Source organism: Gossypium arboreum, chromosome 3 (assembly GCF_025698485.1).
Source record: "Gossypium arboreum isolate Shixiya-1 chromosome 3, ASM2569848v2, whole genome shotgun sequence".
NCBI classification, from domain to species: Eukaryota; Viridiplantae; Streptophyta; class Magnoliopsida; order Malvales; family Malvaceae; genus Gossypium; species Gossypium arboreum.
The window spans coordinates 59,269,831-59,291,677 of record NC_069072.1 but is presented as its reverse complement, the minus strand read 5'-3'; the positions used below and the strand labels follow the sequence as shown (position 1 = coordinate 59,291,677).

General features: G+C 36.1%; 1 non-coding gene across 1 annotated transcript; it reads right to left on the bottom strand.

Annotated features, from left to right (window-relative positions):
• Positions 1–1,386: 1,386 nt before the first annotated feature.
• On the bottom strand, positions 1,387–1,493 carry LOC128291257 (small nucleolar RNA R71). The gene has a single exon (XR_008281033.1). It is a non-coding gene; the product is annotated as a small nucleolar RNA R71 (small nucleolar RNA).
• Between the last annotated feature and the right edge of the window lie 20,354 nt (positions 1,494–21,847).

Here is a 21,847-nt window from a genome sequence, read left to right as displayed (position 1 = left end):
ATGACTAGTGTGAAATATGTATGAGATATGTATATGTGGTAAAGTCGAATGGCTAGTGTGAAATATGTAGGAGATGTGTGTATATTGTGGCCGAATTACCAAATGTGAAAGGTGTGTATTATTAGATATTTGATGAGGCAAATGAATTACAAATATGACAGTCGATGTGAATGTTGTAACATGTGATTAAATGTACATTAAACTTGGAAATATATTCCGGGTAAGACCCGATGACTACGTGTGGAGATTATGTCCGGGTAAGACCCGATGACTACGTGTGGAGATTTTGTCCGGGTAAGACCCGATAACTACGTGCGGGGACTATTCGAGCTAAAGGTTTCGCTGAATATTCGAGTAAAGCATAAGATTATACGACTTCAAAATAACAATTGGTAATAAATATGTTCAATGCGTTAAGTTGGTCAGGTATGTATTTTGAGATTATATTTAAGCTTGATTTGGACTAAATCACAAGGTCGTTATGTGATGCATATGTGAGTAAAGCAATAAGACTGTTATATGATTATTGTGTGTTTGGTCAATGTGGAAAGTTAGGTGAAAATATGTAGTGTACCTATGTTTATAAGAGATCACTATCAAGTGAGAATTTATCTGCCTATTATATATGATGAGATGTGCATATTCGGTAAAGGGATGGTATGCTAGAAGGAAGAGTGAAATAAAAATACGAACAACTATGTTATAATTTGATTGTTATCTGTTGACACTGCTTAAAACTTACTAAGCATTGTAATGCTTACTCCGCTTACTTTGTTTCCTCTGTTTTATAGATCTCATTTGGAAGCTACAGCTCGGGGATCGTCAACAACTAGTCACACTATCACTATCCAACGCTTGTTACCGTTATGCTTTGAATTATTTTATGGCATGTAAAGAATAGACCAAAGGGTCAAGAATATTTTGGTTAATGTATATAAGCCATACGAAAATGGCATCTTTTGAATGTGTACTTATAGAAGTTAAATTGTATCCCTGACTGTCTTTAGTATTTACCTAAAGGAACGTTCTTTATAAAAATAAAATAAAAAAAATAAAAAAATATTCAAAATTTTTACTGTTCGGATATGAGTTTCAAGTCCGGTAATGCCCCTTTACCCATTCCGGCGACGGATACGGGATAGGGGTGCTACAGACGGTTTACAGGATGAAGATCCCAACACTCACTTACCAAACTTTCTGGAATTCTGCGATACATTTAAAATTAATGGTGTTTCTGATGATGCCATTCATCTTCAGTTATTTCCTTTTTCATTAAGGAATAAAGCTAAAAAGTGGTTGAGCTCGTTACCACAAGGGTCAATTACTACTTGGGAACAAATGACCGAAAAATTTTTACTAAAATATTTTCTGCCAGCTAAAACGGCTAAATTATGTAATGATATTTCTTCTTTTGTGCAGATGGATTTAGAAACACTCTACGATGCATGGGAGAGATACAAGGACTTACTGAGAATGTACCCTCACCATGGGTTACCGCTTTGGCTCCAAGTTCAAACATTCCACAATGGTCTGAATCCTTCGACTTGTCAAATGGTTGACGCAGCTACTGGCGGAACCATCAATAATAAAACACCTGAAGATGCCCATGAGTTTATTGAGGAGATGTCATTGAATAACTATCAGTGGCAAGTCATGAGGACAAAGCCGATGAAAACAATCAATGTTTATAACGTTGATTCAGTCACCATGCTGTCAAATCAGGTAGAACTCTTGAATAAAAAGATTGATGGTTTTCTTAGTTCTCACAGGCTCACCTAGTAATGCAGTGCGAAGCAAGTAGCGGTGGAACAAGCCATTCGGAGTACCAACCTTATGGCCATAACATGGATAACGAGTAACTAAACTACATGGGTAATAATCCTCGACCTCAAAACAATCCATTTAGTAACACTTACAATGCAGGTTGGAGGAACCATCCTAATTTCTCGTGGGGAGGCCAAGGAAATCAAAGACCAAAACATCCTCTAGGTTTTCAGCAACTACCCTACCAACAGGAAAAGAAGACGAGCCTTGAAGAGATGCTCTCAAAGTTTATATCGGTGTCAGAAACTCATTTCTAGAACACCGAGACAGTACTTAAGAATCAACAAGCATCGATCCAAAGGCTCGAAACTCAGATAGGCTAGCTTTCCAAACTAATCTCTGAATGACCACAAGGTAGTTTGCCAAGTAATATTGAACCCAATCCAAGGGAATAGCTCAACGCAATTAATATTCAAGATGAAGGAGTCGTTGAGCCTGAACCAGAACCGAGGCAAGAAACTGTGGTAAGCAAAGGTCAAGGTGAGGTAGATCGAAATACAAACAAATCAGTGAATGTCGAATATAAACCTGGTGTACCATACCCCAAAGCGACAAGGAAAGACCGCTTAGATGAACAATTTGGTAAATTCCTTAAACACTTAAAAAATTACATATTAACTTACTGTTTATTGAAGCCCTATCACAGATGCCAAATGCAATGAAATTTTTAAAAGAGCTTTTAGCAAATAAGCGGAAGTTGGACGAGGCGTCGCATGTGGAGCTAAACGTAGTGTGCTCAGCTATTCTGAAAAATAAGCTACCGAACAAACTAAAAGATCTATGGAGTTTTACGATTCCTTGCTTAATTGGTAGTTTAGAAGTTAATAATGAGTTAGCTGATTTAGGGGCTAGTATCATCGTCATGCCTTATAAAATGTTTAATCAACTAGGTCTCGGGAAATCCAAACAGACTAGGATGAGCATTCAATTAGCAGATAAATCTATAAGATTTCCTAGGGGTATTATTAAAGATGAGCTAGTCAAAATCGATAAATTTATATTTCCCATTGACTTCATTGTCTTAGACATAGAGGAGGATATCAATACTCCTTTAATCCTAGGAAGGCCTTTTTTAGCAACTGCTAAAACAATTATTGATGTTGGCACAGGAGAGCTTACGCTTTGCTAGGAGATGAAACACTCACCCTTCAAGCTCGCAATTCTGACAACATATCGGAAATTGAAGGTGATCATCTAAACCATTCTATTAAAACTGACCACATGATACAACCCTATTTGCAGGAGATAAGTCTGAAGGAAGTACAAGAGCCACTCTCAAACAATAGTAGAGGATCTATTCATGAAGAACAAAAGCTGCAAATAGAGGAGCTAGATGAAAGGAGAACACACGATAAATCGAAACTACGCCAGAACGAACCCGATACCTTTCCAAATCAACTTAAGGTTGGTGATAGAGTCCTATTAGATGCTGCAGATCCCCACATTCTCACTACTACACCGAATGAGGAATCCCTCTTATGGTACTCAGCAATTTTCCATTCGGTACGGTGGAGGTGAGTTATCCCAAGTTCGGCACTTTTAAGGTAAACAACACCCATTTTAAGCTTTATTTTAAGAATGATAGCAGGAATGAGGAGTTTAAACTCCTCAAACCGCCATGATCATTCAACGAAGAGGTAAGTCAAACTTAGATTATAAATAAGCGCTTCTCAGGAGGCAACCCGAACACTAATTGTATTAACTTCTTTCAAAATTTAGTCTTCAACATCTAACTTACTAACGGAGCTATTTAATACAGGGTTTCCACAGGGACACGGCCAAGCACACGGGCGTGCTTATGGCCGTGTGAAAACAGGGCAAGGATTTCCCCAACACGGGCTATGATATAATGCCAAAGTCGTGCAACATGGCCGTGGTCGAGCCTGCCAAAACAACACGAGCATACGACACACCCGTGTGGAAGACCCGTGGTTGAAACTGAGAAACTAGCACGGATGTACGACACGCCCATGTCTAGCACCTGTGGACCACACTGTCAGAATGACACGGGCGTGCGAAAACCTATACGATCATGAAGGCACACGCCATATACACACGGCCAAGTAACATGATCATGAAGGCACACGCCTTATACACACGGGCGTGCGAGAAGGCCGTGTGACGAAACCACAATTCGTGACGACACGGACGAGACGCGAACCATACGGGCGTGTGCACCGATCGTGCTACTTGAAAAATTAGAATAATTATCTTATTTTATATTCTTTTATTAAGTTTTTAAGATTCACTTGTTTTCCTTTTAAAAAAGGCTTACCTTCAAAGTCGAGCTTGCCATCTAGAGTTATCTCCAATACTCGATCTCGCCAATCCAAGAATATCATCCATTCTTAATACAGGAAGTTTGGCTTCTCCCCTTATCTTCTTTTTATATTTTTCTTTGTACATTGAGGGCAATGTACGTCTTAAGTGTGGGGGGATATTTATTTCATTATCAGAAACATCCCTGAATGATTGCCTTGTTCTCTTGGAAAGCTCTCATATCATATTTAGGATAAATTTTAATTAATTTATGATTTTGATTGATATATCTTGAATTAAAACATAGGCAATTATGCATTGATTTTTTAAACTTTAAGGCATTAGAGAATTAAGCATGATGAGTTGATTTTTTAGAATTTAAAATCTTAGGCTGTTTCCCCAAAGTTTAGGTATTACTTTGAATTGGAATTCACAAGTTTTTAAAATCAAAAAGCCATAATTTTTGTGAGATTCTTGAGCCTTTTGAGCATCTATTAATTCTTTCATGCTCACTTTTATTATTGCTTTGAGTGCGTCAGTATTGAACTGTTATTCTAGAACTTGCTTGATTATGCATGTCGAGACCACACCATTTGATTTGATATATCAAAATGATTAAGGCACTTAAGATTAACCCACTCATGCCATGAAAAGCCTACCTCCACGATTAACCCCTAGTAAACCCCCTTGAGCCTAACAACCCATTTTTTGTATTACCCTTAATATTAACCTTTAACCCATTATTGTTGAAATCCCCTAAATTAATCCCTATTTTTGTCAAGATTTGAGTTGAATGGATTACTTAGCTATGTTTTGTTCTTAATAATTAGTCTATATTATTTAACTTGTTCTTAAAAAAAAACTATGTATACGTATCTATAATTTCATATTCTGAGAGAAGCTCTGTTGTACGCGAATGAAGGCTAACTCTTTTTCTAATTAGGCAATTTTTCAATTCAGTCTCTATTCTAACCCTTCCTTTCAGCTTGTGACCACACCCCCTAACTAAGCCTCACTACAACCCTCTAAAGACCTTTTGATTGATGTATCATCTTAAATTATAATGGAGGAGATCTAATTTTTATGCAAGCCTATGGTAATGACTTTTCATTATTGACTATTGAGTGCTTCATTTATTGTCCTTAAACACCTCGAGTGATATGAGTGAATCTTTAGTGAGGATGTGAAACACTGTGATATTCTGAATCAAAGGTAATTACTTAGATGCGGAGAGACACCTATGTTTGCATGATTAAATACTCAACTTGGAATGTTTGAAACTTTTATGTTCTTTTAGTTGAATTCTCAATGTATGATTACTTATGGATTAATGTGAGATATTATTGATAGAAATTATAAGTTGAGGAGAATTTATTTTGATTATGAGTTGAGGATTTTTCTTGAGGACAAGCAAATGCTTAAGTGTGGGGGTATTTGATAAACCGTAATTTATACATATTTTCACCCCATGTTTAATGCATTTTATGGATGATTTCCCATTAGAATTGGTGAATTCGATGCTCCTAATGCTTTAATTTCATGTTTTATACTTAGAAGAGCATAAGAGAGCGAAAGGAACGAGAAACGAGCCAAAAATAGAGAAAATGGGCCAAAGTATGAACTTAACACGACCTGGCTTCCTCACACGGGCAGACCACACGATCGTGTTAATCTAGCGGAATCGAAGCACGACTCACACGGGTATAGCACATGCTCGTGCCATTCTAACAGGCTCGAACACGGCCTGAAGTAATCGCACACGACCGTGTCCCTACTGAGCCCAAGTTAAGTCCAATTCGGAAAAAGGCCACTTTTGAGGGCTTATAGGCATTCCAAAGCCTATAAATACACCCTAGAGGAGGAAGAAAAAGAACACGGAGAATAAGGAGTAAGGAATTACTCCAAGGAAGCCGTTTGACCCATCTCAGAAGCCGGATTCATTATCAAGACTGAAGATCTCTCCTCAATTTCCCTTTAGGAGTTTTGGGTTTTCTTTATGTTTTGTATTCTTTATTCTTCTGAGATGTTTTCTTATTTAGTTATGAACTAAAACCCCTAAATACCTAAGGGGAATGAAACCTAAGACGAATCTTGTTATTATTTTCTAAATCGTATGATATATATTTAACTTGTTCTTAATTATGTGTTCTTAATTCTTGTTTTGATATCCCAGGATAATGATTCAAGATAAGCTCTTACTCAGAGGAGGAATAGACCCTGTTTAAGAGTACATTTGTCATAATTAAGCGGAGATGATTGTGCACCTAGACATAGGGTGACAAGATTTTGCTGGATTAGGGTGAAACCTAATAGAGGGATCTATAGATCGAGTTAATGTAACCCTAGAGTGTTAATTAGAGAAAAGTATCAATTATTCAATCTAGGGATTAGACGTTATTAATATTGAATAGGGATAATAACATAACTTAGGGATCTAAACAGAACAAGTTGAATGAATAAATCGTCAGATTCGGAGCTAGAATAACAAGTAAAGTCTAGGTGGATTTTTCCTTAGGTATTGTCTCAAGTGAATCGATTTTCCCCAGAAGCAATTCCCCAATCCTTTTCTTTGTGAGTTCTAAGTTTAGATAATTAGTTAATTAAAACAAAACCTCTTTATTATTAGGCTAGATAATAAAAGGACAGTCATTGCTAGTACTTTTAGTTCCTTTGGGTTCGACAATCTAGTCTTGCTAAAACTATACTACTGTTCGATAGGTACACTTGCCTACATCACGGTAATAGTTAGCTCAAGAACGAGTAATTATAAATATTTAAAACCTATAACGAAATCACGCGATCAGACTTGTTTAGGGACTTGGTCTTTTTGTTATATGTCATATTGGTCTAGTCAAATGTGTTGGCTTATGGTAATATTTGATTTATTTTGTGTATGGCCATGTGAAATAGTTCATATTGATTATTTGGGTTGTAACCCTAATTAATTATGCATGCATGCAATGTGTTATGCTTGGTGTGGAATGCTATGTGAAAGCTTGATGGTTTGGATATGTGATATCTTGATATTACAAGGTTATGGATTAATCAAGTTTATGAGTATTTGGGTGAGCAAATATACTATGTTTCATGCCATAAAAAATGTATGAGTGAATGAGCATTTCATGGTGACAAATGGCTTGGAAAATAGGCTCAAAGTTATCCATATGAGTAGACACACGGGCATGTGTCTAGGCCGTGTGTGACACACTGTCTGCCCATGAGCATGTGATTCGAACGTGTGTCCCCTATACCCTAATTAATGCAAAACAGAATGCTTAGTTGTAAACATACGGGTAGAGACACGACCGTGTGTCCCAGCCGTGTGAAGGCCATAGCCTCAGGACATAGGTGTGTGCCTAGACCGTAGGGTAAAACTAACCTATCTTACAATAGTCTAAACCTAGCTCACGTTTCCTATTAGTGGGTGCACAATCCAACACTTGGTATGTTCTACTTCACAATGATAAGAAGAGATGACATCGAAGGATCAAAAAGTGACATCGCTATGAATACTTGGCTGCCACAAGCCAATCCCTGTAGTAACATTTCTCACACCACTAGCTTCAAATTTCGAAGGTCTAAAGGATCGATAAGCCACGCTTTCACAGTTCATATTTGTACTGGTATTCAAAATCAAACAAGTTTTTACCCTTTTGTTCCATATAATATTTTTATTCTCGTTGAGCTCATCTTAGGACACCTGCATTACCTTTTAACAAATGGGCCACCCCAGCCAAACTCTCCACCTAACATTGTATTCTGCCTAGGTCAGTCGGCCGAAGCCAACCTTGGGTCAAAAAAGAGGGGTCGTGCCCCACCTTTGATTCACAGAATAAGTAAAATAATGTTAAAAGTAGAAGTATTTCAATTTCTCCCGAGAGCTCGCACTTATCCTACACCTCTCAAGTCATTTCACAAAGTCAAACTAGAGTCAAGCTCAACAGGGTCTTCTTTCCCCACTAATTTTGCCAAGCTTATTCCCTTGATTGTGCTTTCACTGGATAGTAAACAGAGACAATGGGAATCCTTTTAACCCATTCGTATGTGTCACTAATTAGATGATGAGGCATTTGGCTACCTTAAGAGAGTCACAGTTACTCTCGTCGCTTACCCGCGCTTGCTTGAATTTCTTTGTAACATCCCAAATTAGGGCCTAGTCAGAACAGTGATTTCGAGACCACAAATCTGATGCAAAAATATTTTTTTTATGATTATTTTTAGGTCTAGGACATGAAATCATGCAAGTGTGAAAGGTTTATGAAGAAATTCTAGGTGTAAGGTGTCCAAATGAAAATTAGGGACCAAATCGAATAAATTGCAAAACTTGTGTTCTAGAAGAAATTTGTATGAAATTGCTTTGGATTATTAATTAGGAGGGCTTATATAGCGATTTTCCCAAATTCTAATTTTTTGGACAAAAACGGGTATGGATGGAAAATTTTGAAAGTTTAGTAAAGAAGGGCATTTTGGTCATTTAGTAATAAATGAATTAAAAGGGGAAAATCAAAGCAAAATTCACTCATCTTCTTCCTTGAGGCTGCAAAAATTTACAAGGGTTTCATATGCTAGGGTTTTGACATTTTCAAGCTTGAAAGTAAGTGACTCCTAGCCCCGTTTTTAACGTTCTTTACATTTTTGATAAACTCGTAGCATGCTCTATCAATTTCTACCCATATTTGAAGCTAGGGTTCATGTTGTAAATTTCACCCATGCATGAGATGATTGTTCTTTGATGATTTATGGAGGATCATGAAAGTTAAATATTAGATAAACATCTTTTACTAAATGATTTTTCTTGAAAACACTAAAAAGGGAGCTATTTGTAAAAGGTACAAAATGGGTGGTAGAAATGTAAAATAGAGGAAAATATGGGCTGATATGAGCTCAGAATAGATTTTGCTAGGCTTGGGAAACCAAGAAAATACATGCATTTCGTTTTACGAGCATTAGGACCAAATTGTAAAAATGTAAAAGGTTAGGGGTAAAATGGTTATTTTGCCCAGAAGTGAATTTTGGGACTGAATTTGAATAATGCGATAGAATAATAATTTATTTTTTTTATATAGACCTCGAGAGACCAATTCCGGAGGTTGACCGTAGAAAACAAAAGGTTTCGGAATAATCGAAATCCAAATTCGAAACAACTTCTAGGTAAGTTCGTGTAACTCGAATATAGACTTTTTAATACTTAAAATGTATGCTCTTTGATGTTATGAAATTTAGATATTCATAGTATAATAATTCATGTTAACTGAATGAAATAATGAAAAGAGGACTAAAAGTCCCGGTTGAATGAAAAGGATGTCTGATGGATTTTCCTAAAAAAAATTTGATGGTAAAAGGATCTAGCCTGGACAGGTGTTCCTTGTGTGGTCTAGCCTCTCAGAAAATATGTGTGTTTAAATGGATTTAGCCTGGACAGGTAATCCGAATTAGGATATGAATTTAGCCTGGACTAGTAATTCAGATCTAAGCTCATTACAGTAATTGTCGTTGCGGGGGATTTAGCCTGGACTGGTAATCCCGACATTACTCTACGAGTTTATACTATAGGGGATTTAGCCTAGACTGGTAATCCTGCCGTAAAGATTGAGGTTCGCGAGAGTGCGCTTGTTGAAAAGGTCACTATTATGAATTGACGATAAATGAGCTAGTACGCTATAAGTGTAATATGGAATATCTATCGAGGATCTAAGGAATTCAACGGGATTAATATGAAAAATGGAATCGGAATGCTTGGAATGATGAGCTCATCTAAGATCATTATTGACATGAATTTTTATATGCCTAATATGATGATTGAGTGCATGTGATAGGGAAAATATTCTTTTCTTGATGGATGGTCATTTATGTAGTTGTATGTCAAAATAACCAGTAAGTTTACTTTCTCCTTATATGAACTTACTAAGCATGTTAATGCTCACCCCATTTTATCTTCCCTGTCTTTTACAGCTTGTGGACTCATGAAGATTGGAAGACGGTTAGAGTACTGGCCACACTATCGACAAGTCTCATTTTGGTATAAAGAACTTTTATTTCATTATAATGGCATGTATAGGGCTTTTTGATTATTTTGTTATAAGTGTCATTTGGTTAGCGAAAGTAATGGCTTATGAATTATGAAAATTCATTTTGTATATGGCCATGAAATGTGGCTTATCTTGATTGGGTTGTAACCCTACCAAATATACATGTTTAAGTTTAAATGTTTCATGTGATGTGATTGTATGGTCTAGCGTGGATGGATGTGTAAAATGAAGTCTAATAACTTGAGGATGGTTATGGCTTAAAATTTGAATGTGATAATGATAAATCCCAAAAACAAGTAGGGTAACTTAGCATGTGCTAAACAAATGAGATGAGATTAAAATGAAATAGACAATGCCAAAGTGGTTTAAGGGTATGTTTAGACCAAGTTAAATACCATTGAAGCTAATAAGTGTGTATGGGTTTTAGAGGTTGACCAATGGCTTGGAAAATAACCTTCAAATGGTCCACACGGGCAGACACATGGTCATGTGTCTAAGCCATGTGTGACACACGGTCTGCCCCCATGGGCGTGTTGTCCGGCCGTGGGTCCCTGCACTTTAAAATTTCAAGTCAGTATGCATAGTAGTAAACACACGGGTAGAGACACGGTTGTGTGTCTCAGTCATGTTGACGACACGGCTTCTCACCACGGGCTTGTGCCTTGGCCGTGTAAATATTGCTGACATCATAAACAGAATGTTAAGGTTTTTAGAAACAGGCAATGACACGGGTGTGTTCATGACCGTGTGAGGGACACTGGCTAGGGACACGGGCGTGTGCTAGGCTGTGTGAAAACACCTGTAGTTTCGACATGAAAAATAAATCCATACGGGTAAGGTACACGGCCGTGTGCTCTACCTCCATACGAGCTTGTGAGGCTTAAAGCATAAAAATTTTCCTGAGTTTTCCTCAAGTTTTCGGTTTAGTTTTGGACCATTTTTAATGTGTGTTTTGGGCCTCGTAGGCCCATAATAGGGACATTGGTAATATGATTGATGGTTTTTAATTTGGGATAAAATTTTATAACCCAATTTTACCTGAGTACTTGCAAAATTGTACGGTAATGCCTCGAACCTTGTCCCAATCTCGGGTACGGGTAAGGAGTGTTACATTTAGTGGTATCAGAGCTACGGTTTAGTCGATTCTCGAACTAACCTAGCATGTATCGAGTTTAGCTATACATGCCATTATACAAGTTATAATAGTGTGACATCTTCTAACCATTTCAATTGTATTTATATATAGTAATGTCTTCCAATCAAGCTCGAAATGAGTCCGAGGGAGCCGAGAGCTATGCTCCAGCTTCCGTACAACAAGTTACTTCTAATAGTGGTAAAAGGCCCATGTCTTAGGGCTGAGAAAAGGTGAAAACTGTCTTTTTCGAGATGATGGATGAGTGGTTTTGTGATTACCTGAGAAACCGCCCTAATATACCACGACCTCCTCCACCCTCTGCTCGACTTGAGGAAGAAGTGCCACAAGGTATGGCATCCATGAAAATTGGTAAGGCCCTAGTGGATAAAGTTAGAAAATACAGGGCTGAAGAGTTTAGGGCCACAATTAATGACGATTTGGAACGTGCTAAGTTCTGGCTTGAAAATACCAAACGAGTTCTCGACGAGTTATCTTGTACCTCTATAAAATGCTTGAAGTACATGGAAGACTATATCTTCTGTGACGCCGAGAGAGAGTATTACGTGGGAATTCTTTCAAGCAAAATTTAAGAAGAAGTATATCAGTCAAAGAGTTTTAAATCAGAAGCGAAAGGAGTGGGTCCAGACAGAGGCAGAAATGTGCAAGCACTTCAAAGAAAGTCTGAATGAGGAAATGAAACTGTTAATCGGGATCCTTGAGATAATGGAATTGGCTACATTAGCCAATCGAGCCAAGAAGGCCAAAGAGCTAAATAACGAAAGAAAGTAGGCAAAGAGAGAAGCTCAAATTTCGAGTAAAAAATCTAGTGGTAAAATGCACTTGTTCCCTACAATGAAATCAAAAAGTCATCAGGAACGCTCCACTGCATTGTTAGGATATTCGGGTAGAGCAAGAAGCTCTAAGCGTCACAACCTGAAGTTTTTTTCTCCCATGTTAGCAAGTGTGAGAAGTGTAGGGGATCAAAAGCCGAGGTGTAACAGTTGCAATAAATTCCACTTCAGAGAGTGCCGAACGAGGAGCGGAGCATGCTATGGGTGTGGTTCCCTTCACCACTTTCGTAGGGACTGTCAGGAATGAGTTAATAGAGATGTTTCACCAGCCTTGAAACTGAGTGCTCCCATCTCCCAAGGTAGACCTCCACGACATCTCAAAAGTGCTAGCAGCAGTCGAATTGTTGCAAAGGATTCTACTGCAAAATTAGAGGCTCGAGCCCCTGTGAGAACTTATACTATACGCGTTAGAGAGGAAGCCTCAGCTCCCGATGTCATTACGAGTACATTTTCTCTTCATAATGTTTATGTCATTGCCTTGATTAATCCGGGATCAACCCATTCATACGTTTGCACGAAATTGGTATTTAGCATGAATATGTCTGTGGAACCTACGGAATTTATGATTAAAGTGTAGAACCCTTTAGCAAGTCAGTGTTAGTCGACAAGGTTTGTAAGAATTTTCCCTTGATGATACAAGGTCATTGTTTTGATACTAACCTTATGCTTTTGTCATTAGATGTGTTCGATGTAATACTTGGCATGGATTAGTTGACTGTTCATGAGGTGGTTGTAAATTGTGGTAGCAGGAATAATGAATTGAAATGCTCAGATGGTGAGATTCTCTGGGTTGATTCGAATGAGTTGGCTGCACCGCCGATTATGATTACCTCAATGTTGGCTCAAAAGTATATGAGAAAAGGGTATGAAGCTTACCTTACTTTCGTGTTGAATACTAAAGAATCTGAGTTGAAGATTGAGTTGGTACCGATAGTTTGTGAATATCTATACGTATTCCCATAAGAGTTACTTGGGTTACCTTCTGTTAGAGAAGTGGAGTTTGGTATTGAGCTTGTGCCAAGAACGACACCTATTTCTATTGCCCCGTACAGGATAGTCCCGACTGAGTTGAAAGAGTTAAAATCACAGTTACAAGAATTGACTGACAAAGGTTTCACAAGACCGAGCTTTTCACCTTGGAACGCTCCCGTATTATTCATGAAAATGAAAAATGGATCGATGAGGTTATGTATATACTACCAACAACTCAACAAGGTAACTATCATGAACAAGTATCCTTTGGCAAGGATCGACGACTTGTTTGATCACTTGAGGGGAGCCATCGTGTTTTCAAAGATAGATCTGAGATCCGGCTACTACCAGTTACGAGTTAAAGAGTCAGACGTGCCTAAGACTGCCTTCAAGATGAGGTATGGTCACTACGAGTTCCTTGTCATGCCTTTTGGTCTAACAAATGCCCCAGTTGCGTTTATGGATTTAATGAATCGTGTTTTCTGACCATACTTGGACAAGTTTGTTGTGGTATTCATTGACGATATTTTGATTTATTCCCATAATGAGTCTGAGCATGCTGAACATTTAAGGACTGTTTTACAGACTTTACGAGACAATCAATTATATGCTAAGTTTAGCAAAAGCGAATTTTGACTTCGAGAGGTCGGATTTGTAATATCCTGATTTTGGGCCTAGTCGGAATAGCGGTTTCGTGACAACAAAATCTGAGATAGAAATAATTATTTTATGATTATTTTGAGGTCTATGATATGATTGCATGATTGTGTGAAAATTTCGTGAAGAAATTTTATGCATAAAGTGCTTAAATTGAAATTAGGGACTAAATCGAATAATTTGTAAAACTTGCATTCTAGAAGTTTCTAGTATGAAATTGTTTTGAAATATTAATTAGGAGGTCTTAAATAGAAATTTTACCAATTTCTAAGTCTATGGACAAAATTGGACATGGATGGAATTTTAGAAAGTTTAGTAGTAAGGGCATTTTGGTCATTTAGGGTAAAATGAATTAAAATACAAAATTAAAAGCCAATTTTGCTCATCTTCAACCCCATGGCCGAATATAGCAAGGAAAAACCATGGCTAGGGTTTTTCAAGCCTCCAAGCTCAATTGTAAGTCCGTTCTAGCCTCGTTTTTAATGATTTTTACGTTTTTAGAATCCCGGTAGCTCGATTAAGCTTATGCTAGCAATAATTCAACCTAGGGTTCATATTTGGAAAAATACCCATAGGTGAAATTTGTGTATTTTGGTGTTTTATGATAGAATATGAGATTTTAAATTATGTTAGACAACTTGTACTACTCGGTTTTAAGTGAAAACGAGCAAAAGGGCTTATTCGGTAAAAATACCTAATAGTCATAAGTACATGTTAGAGTGAGAATTTGATGTTTCCATAGAAGGGAAAAATGATCAGCATGTCATAAAACATAAGAAAATAGGCTGAAGTTTAATTTACGAGCTTTGGGGCAAAAGTGTAAATATGCAAAAGTTTAGGGGCAAAACTGTAATTTTGCCAAAATATGATTTTGGGTCAATTTGTATAATGTGAGTCCTGATTATAATATATTTTAAATGATAGAGTACAGAAAACTAAAATTCGGGCTAAAATGGGGAAAATAGCAAGTTGTAGACGAAATGGTAAAAGTAGCCATTTTCGCAGACGAGGTAAGTTCATGTGTAAACAATGTAGCATAATTGCTATTTTTAAGTTATTGATGTTAATTATATGATATGCTGATTTTTAATCGTGAAATATTATGCTTTGTGGTTAATGTTGAGTAATATGCAAATTATGTTTACTACTTGATAAATATGAATTGCTATCGAGTATCGGTTCCGATATTCCATGGAAGACGGCAAATGTGAGATCGAGGAAAAAAAAGCCCGTTTGAACCTTAGGAATAGATTACGATACAAGTGACATGTAACTAGGATGGTTGAGCATCCGAACTCGTTGAGTTGAGTCGGAGTTCACTTATGGATGCGAAAGTCCGAACTCGTTGAGTTGAGCCCGAGTTCGAGAGATGTAACTAGGCATCCGAGCTCGTTGAGTTGAGTCTGAGTTCACTTATGGATGCGAACGCCCGAGCTCGTTGAGTTGAGTCTGAGTTCACTTATGGGTGGGTTACATGGTAGCTTGGCTACATATGTGGCACTTATGTGCAAACTTTCCATGTGTCCGAATTATATTCCGATGTATTCAACAGGTAAAATTCTACTCAAATGGAGGAATACTCGAGATGAAAGGGATGTATTGGTAAGTGTTGTGAAATGAATACTTTGAACAGGTATGTACTTAACCCTGGGGTTGAAAACTCGTTATAATAACAATATGGTAAGATGATGAATGGAAATGTGATATGAATGTCTCGGTGATGATTATGCAAATGATGTTTTATGTTTGCGTATATAGTTGTGTTACTTGTTATTTGCATGTGAGCTTACTAAGCATTTATGCTTACTCCCTCCTTTTCATTCCTTGTAGTGTTGACAAGCCAGCTTGGAAATCGGGAACGGCCGGAGGCACACTCACACTATCCGTATACCATCTTGGCATAATGGCTTGTATATTTTGAGTATGGCATGTATAGCATTATAATCATTTTTTATATATGGTCTTATGATATGGTTATTGAGTGGTATGGAAATGCTTGGTAATGATTAGCTATTGGAATGGCTAATCATGATCATTTTTGGTGTTATGTATGCTAAATTACTAGCTAATCCATGGAAACCATGAAATAGGTAAAATTTACCAAAAAATAGATTCAGACAGCAACAGTGATGTGAGTTTGAAAAAATCATTAAAAATAGTAGAGATACAATTATATGATGAATAAAATATGAAATTTAAGAATTATGAGTCTATTTTCATATGGATGGAACAAAATAGGTATATGAGTTATATTTTATGAGATGTTTAAATTTTTGTGAAATAGGTCTAGAGCGATTTCCGGATCCCCTGTTATGACTTTGGAAATTCACCATAAATTTTACAAAGATAATCATAAGTCATGCTTTATATGTACAGATTCCTTATTGAGTCTAGTTTTATTAAAAACAAACAGAATAGTCATTGAAGCTCATGCAGGGAGATATCTGATTAAGTAATACACAGAGTCGAGTAGTTGAACCTCAAACAGGGAGACTTTAACTAATAAACTGTACTAATTGGCCAAAATTTCTAGAAAAAATTAGTTGATAGATATATGAGTCTAGTTTCAGGAAAATTTACGAATTGGATTTTGAGTTTGAACTCGAGATATGATTTTTAAAGCGATGTGATGCGCTTAGCCGACTTGTCTCGAAATTTTAAAATGAATTGTATGAAATTGTTTAAGTAATGAATCAAGTCTGTTAACACCTCGTGTTCGACTCAATGACGGTCTCGTGCACGGGCGTTATATTTAGTGGTATCGAGCGGTGTTTAATGCGTTCTCGGACTAATGTGTAAAAATTTAGCTATACATGCCAGCGATCCGTGATAGTATGATGTCTTCCGACGCATATGAGTACCGTCTTATTTAGATAGAGTACTCTCCAACCGAAATTGCACTGACCATGTTCAATGTTATGTGAAGGTATTTGAGTAAAATTATGATTATGATAAGTCTCGGTTCGAAAAGTATGAATAAAAGTTTATGATACATATGTGATAAATATCCATATTTGCTTAATGCTTATACGATGTAATCAGATATGGCTTACTTGATAAGATGAACGGAATAAATAGAAAGTAGTAGAGGTATGAATAAAATTCATAATATTATGATACGAATGAAAATGTCCTTGTCTTGATTTGGACGTCGAATGTTGATGAATGCTAACGATATATAATTTTTATAAGATAAAGGATTATAATGGAATGAACTTATCTATGTTAAATTGTTGGACTGAATTATATGATTGTAATGATATGTACATGATGATGCACGAAATGAATGTTGTGATTGTGATGCAAATATCTATGTTTGTTTGGCCTTATATGATGTCATGAGCATGAATTAATTTAATCTAGAAAACATAGAATGTATGCATAAGTATATTGTCTAAATAGACAATAGGAAAATTTGTGTAAGCCAACATGAATGTTGCATCGCCTGAATCAATGACATGATTTTGATGATGTTGCTATGATGATGGGAGTTATGTCATATGTGTATGTATAAGAAAGTCGAGTCAGAGGTCCTACAACCCCTCCCCCTTACCGAAGTGGTACTTATAATGGAATTTCATGAGATTTGTATTGAATAAGTTTCTAGTTGAGAACCTAAAGAGTTCAGTGATAGAATAATTATAAGTATGATCAGAGATTGAAAATGAGCTGATAAGTAAAGTCAGAGTCAGTAAAGTATCGGATTGATATAAAGATTATTGGAATTATGCACTGTCCCAGTTAGAGAAGGAAATTCTCTTTGGTAAATCGAATTACTCAGGTGCAAGGTTGAGAAAAGTGTAAATTAAAATTTATTTAGAACTTACCTTCTTTAGTGAATGGTTTAATATGAAATTTGTGATGGCAGAACTAGTTGGGGAAATGATATTTGAAATGTGAACTATCTGAGTGTGACAGTTATGACTAGACAGATTTAGCAGTCTCTTTTGAGATGTTCTATGTGTTTACCCGTTCTCAGAAATATTTCTATGGCTATTGATCTTTTGAAGAAATTCTTGTTATATGGGAATGTCTTCTAATTCTAGTGTTTGATGAAAGCATTGGTAGTCTGACTGGTTTATAATTTATATTGCTCTATTTCATCGGGTATTCTATTCCATTTCGTCTGATAAGAATTGATGAGAGAATACATATGATATTATGATTCTGCTTTCTTCTACTTGATGCTTCATTTGATATATATGTATGGGAAGATATATTGTTCTGTTATATTTGATTCGATTGGGATTAAATGATGTTTTCTTTTGGACTTTCTTTCTTTGAAGAATTATCGGGGTATTCTGTATTTTCTCTATGAGTTTGGTTTTCGATTCTCCGGCATAGTATCGTATCTTGGATTTCTTTATTCGGTTTTCTTGTTATCTTTGTTCTATAATTTGTCAATTATGACTCATGTTCGAAATACGTTCTTCAGCTCGTGATAATCATGTCAAATATGACTATACTTCTAATTTGATCTTGGTAATGTGGTGATTTTAGTATTGGGATTTTTTTCTAATTTCTGTGTAAGGATTTGACATCAGTAAAGGCATAGGTGATAAAAGCGCGAGTTTCAATCGGTATGGTGAATTATTTATTTGAAAGATTTCATGTAACAATTATGTCGGATTATTTTCTCAAGTCGATAATATAATTTCATTTTGTCTTGATAAAAGAGTAAATAGTCTGAACGAGAAGTGTATATTTATTAGAAAGAGTTGGATATTAGTTAAAGTCACTACGAATGATAAGGTTTTCGTCTTGTGAAAGCTGAAAAGTGTATTACATGTTGACAAAGTTTGGATAGATAAGAATATTGGTAACCGAAGCGTCTGAACTAGACTAGTCTACATTGAGTAAAGACTTCCTGACTTTCAGTAATGTACCGTTGTATGAATTGTGATGTGTTTCAAGACAGTGAGGTAATGTGATAGTTTAGAGCTTTCGATGTTACATAAAATCGGAGTTGTTAAAGGGGTTAAACCCGAGCATTGGAATCTATCAAAATTATCCTTGTCAGTGTTGATGTTGGGATGGAAATGAGAAGGATTATTCTTGAGGCCATATCAGAATTAATTCCATAGCGGAAAGAGGAAAATGTGATGTATCCTATTGTTAAATGTTTGGCGAGATCTATAAATCATATTTGTATTGAATGAATTCCTACTTATCAGATTCATGGAATTTCAGTTCTCTTTGATTGTTGGATTTCTTGGAATTCCGGTCTCCATTAAATCAAGTTGAGATATGGGTTTTATGTCATGATATCATGGGAAACTGAGAAGGGTTGAAAATTTAAGAACAGTTGAGAGTTGAGACTGTAAGCTTTCAGATCATATGAGAAATTAAAGAGATGTATTGGAGGTATAGCCTAAGTGAAAGTTCTTTGGCACCGAATATGAGATTAAAAGTGAAGACCACTTTTCTGGTAAGATTTTCGGGGACGAAAATCCCTAAAGGGGGGGAGAGTTGTAATATCCTGATTTTGGGCCTAGTCGGAATAGCGGTTTCGTGACCACAAAATTCGATATAGAAATAATTATTTTATGATTATTTTGAGGTCTATGATATGATTGCATGATTGTGTGAAAATTTCGTGAAGAAATTTTATGCATAAAATGCTTAAATTGAAATTAGGGACTAAATCGAATAATTTGTAAAACTTGCAATCTAGAAGTTTCTAGTATGAAATTGTTCTGAAATATTAATTAGGAGGTCTTAAATAGAAATTTTACCAATTTCTAAGTCTATGGACAAAAATTGGACATGGATGGAATTTTTGGAAAGTTTAGTAGTAAGGGCATTTTGGTCATTTAGGGGTAAAATGAATTAAAATACAAAATTAAAAGCCAATTTTGCTCATCTTCAACCCCATGGCCGAATATAGCAAGGAGAAACCATGGCTAGGGTTTTTCAAGCCTCCAAGCTCAATTGTAAGTCCGTTCTAGCCTCGTTTTTAATGATTTTTACGTTTTTTGAATCCTGGTAGCTCGATTAAGTTTATGCTAGCAATAATTCAACCTAGGGTTCATATTTGGAAAAATACCCATAGGTGAAATTTGTGTATTTTGGTGTTTTATGATAGAATATGAGGTTTTAAATTATGTTAGACAACTTGTACTACTCGGTTTTAAGTGAAAACGAGCAAAAGGGCTTAATCGGTAAAAACACCTAATAGTCATAAGTACATGTTAGAGTGAGAATTTGATGTTGCCATAGAAGGGAAAAATGATCAGCATGTCATAAAACATAAGAAAATAGGCTGAAGTTTAATTTACGAGCTTTGGGAAAAAGTGTAAATATGCAAAAGTTTAGGGGCAAAATTGTAATTTTGCCAAAATATGATTTTGGGTCAATTTGTATAATGTGAGTCCTAATTAGAATATATTTTAAATGATAAAGCAAGGAAAACTAAAATTCGGGCTAAAATGAGGAAAATACCAAGTTGTGGACGAAATGGTAAAAGTAGCCATTTTCGCATACGAGGTAAGTTCATGTGTAAATAATGTAGCATAATTGTTATTTTTAAGTTATTGATGTTAATTATATGATATGCTGATTTTTAATTGTGAAATATTATGCTTTGTGGTTAATGTTGAGTAATATGCAAATTATGTTTACTACTTGATAAATATGAATTGCTACCGAGTATCGGTTTCGATATTCCATGGAAGACGGCAAATTTCAGATCGAGGAAAAAAAGCCCGTTCGAACCTTAGGAATAGATTACGATACAAGTGACATGTCACTAGGATGGTTGAGCATCCGAACTCGTTGAGTTGAGTCCGAGTTCACTTATGGATGCGAATGTCCGAACTCGTTGAGTTGAGTCCGAGTTCGAGAGATGTAACTAGGCATTCGAGCTCGTTGAGTTGAGTCCAAGTTCACTTATGGATGCAAACACTCGAGCTCGTTGAGTTGAGTCCGAGTTCACTTATGGGCGGGTTACATGGTAGCTTGGCTACATATGTGGCACTTATGTGCAAACTTTCCATGTATCTGAATTATATTCCGATGTGTTCAACGGGTAAAATTCTACTCAAATGGAGGAATACTCGAGATGAAAGGGATGTATTGGTAAGTTTTGTGAAATGAATACTTTGAACAGGTATGTACTTAACCCTGGGGTTGAAAACTCGATATAATAACAATATGGTAAGATGATAAATGAAAATGTGATATGAATGTCTCGGTGATGATTATGCAAATGATGCTTTATGTTTGCGTATATAGTTGTGTTACTTGCTATTTGCATGTGAGCTTACTAAGCATTTATTCTTACTCCCTCCTTTTCATTCCTTGTAGTGTTGACAAGCTAGCTCAGAAATCGGGAACGGCCGGAGGCACACTCACACTATCCGTATACCTTCTTGGCATAATGGCTTGTATATTTTGAGTATGGCATGTATAGCATTATAATCATTTTGTATATATGGCCTTATGATATGGTTATTGAGTGGTATGGAAATGCTTGGTAATGATTAGCCATTGGAATGGCAAATCATGATCATTTTTGGTGTTATGTATGCTAAATTGCTAGCTAATCCATGGAAACCATGAAATAGGTAAAATTTACCATAGAATAGATTCAGACAGCAACAGTGATATGAGTTTGAAACATCATTAAAAATAGTAGAGATACAATTAGATGATGAATAAAATATGGAATTTAAGAATTATGAGTCTATTTTCATATGGATGGAACAAAACAGGTATATGAGTTATATTTTATGAGATGTTTAAATTTTTGTGAAACAGGTCCAGAGCGATTTCTGGATCCCCTGTTATGACTTTGGAAATTCACCATAAATTTTAGAAAGATAATTAGAAGTCATGCTTTATATGTACAGATTCCTTATTGAGTCTAGTTTTATTAGAAACTAACAAAATAGTCATTGAAGCTCTGTACAGGGAGATATCTGATTAGTAATACACAGAGGTAAGAGTAGTTGAACCCTGAAACAGGGGAGACTTTAACTAATAAACTGTACTAATTGGCCAGACCAAAATTTCTAGAAAACAATTAGTAGATAGATATATGAGTCTAGTTTTAGGGAAAATTTACGGAATTGGATTTTGAGTTTTGAAACTCGAGATATGATTTTTAAAGCGACTGTGAT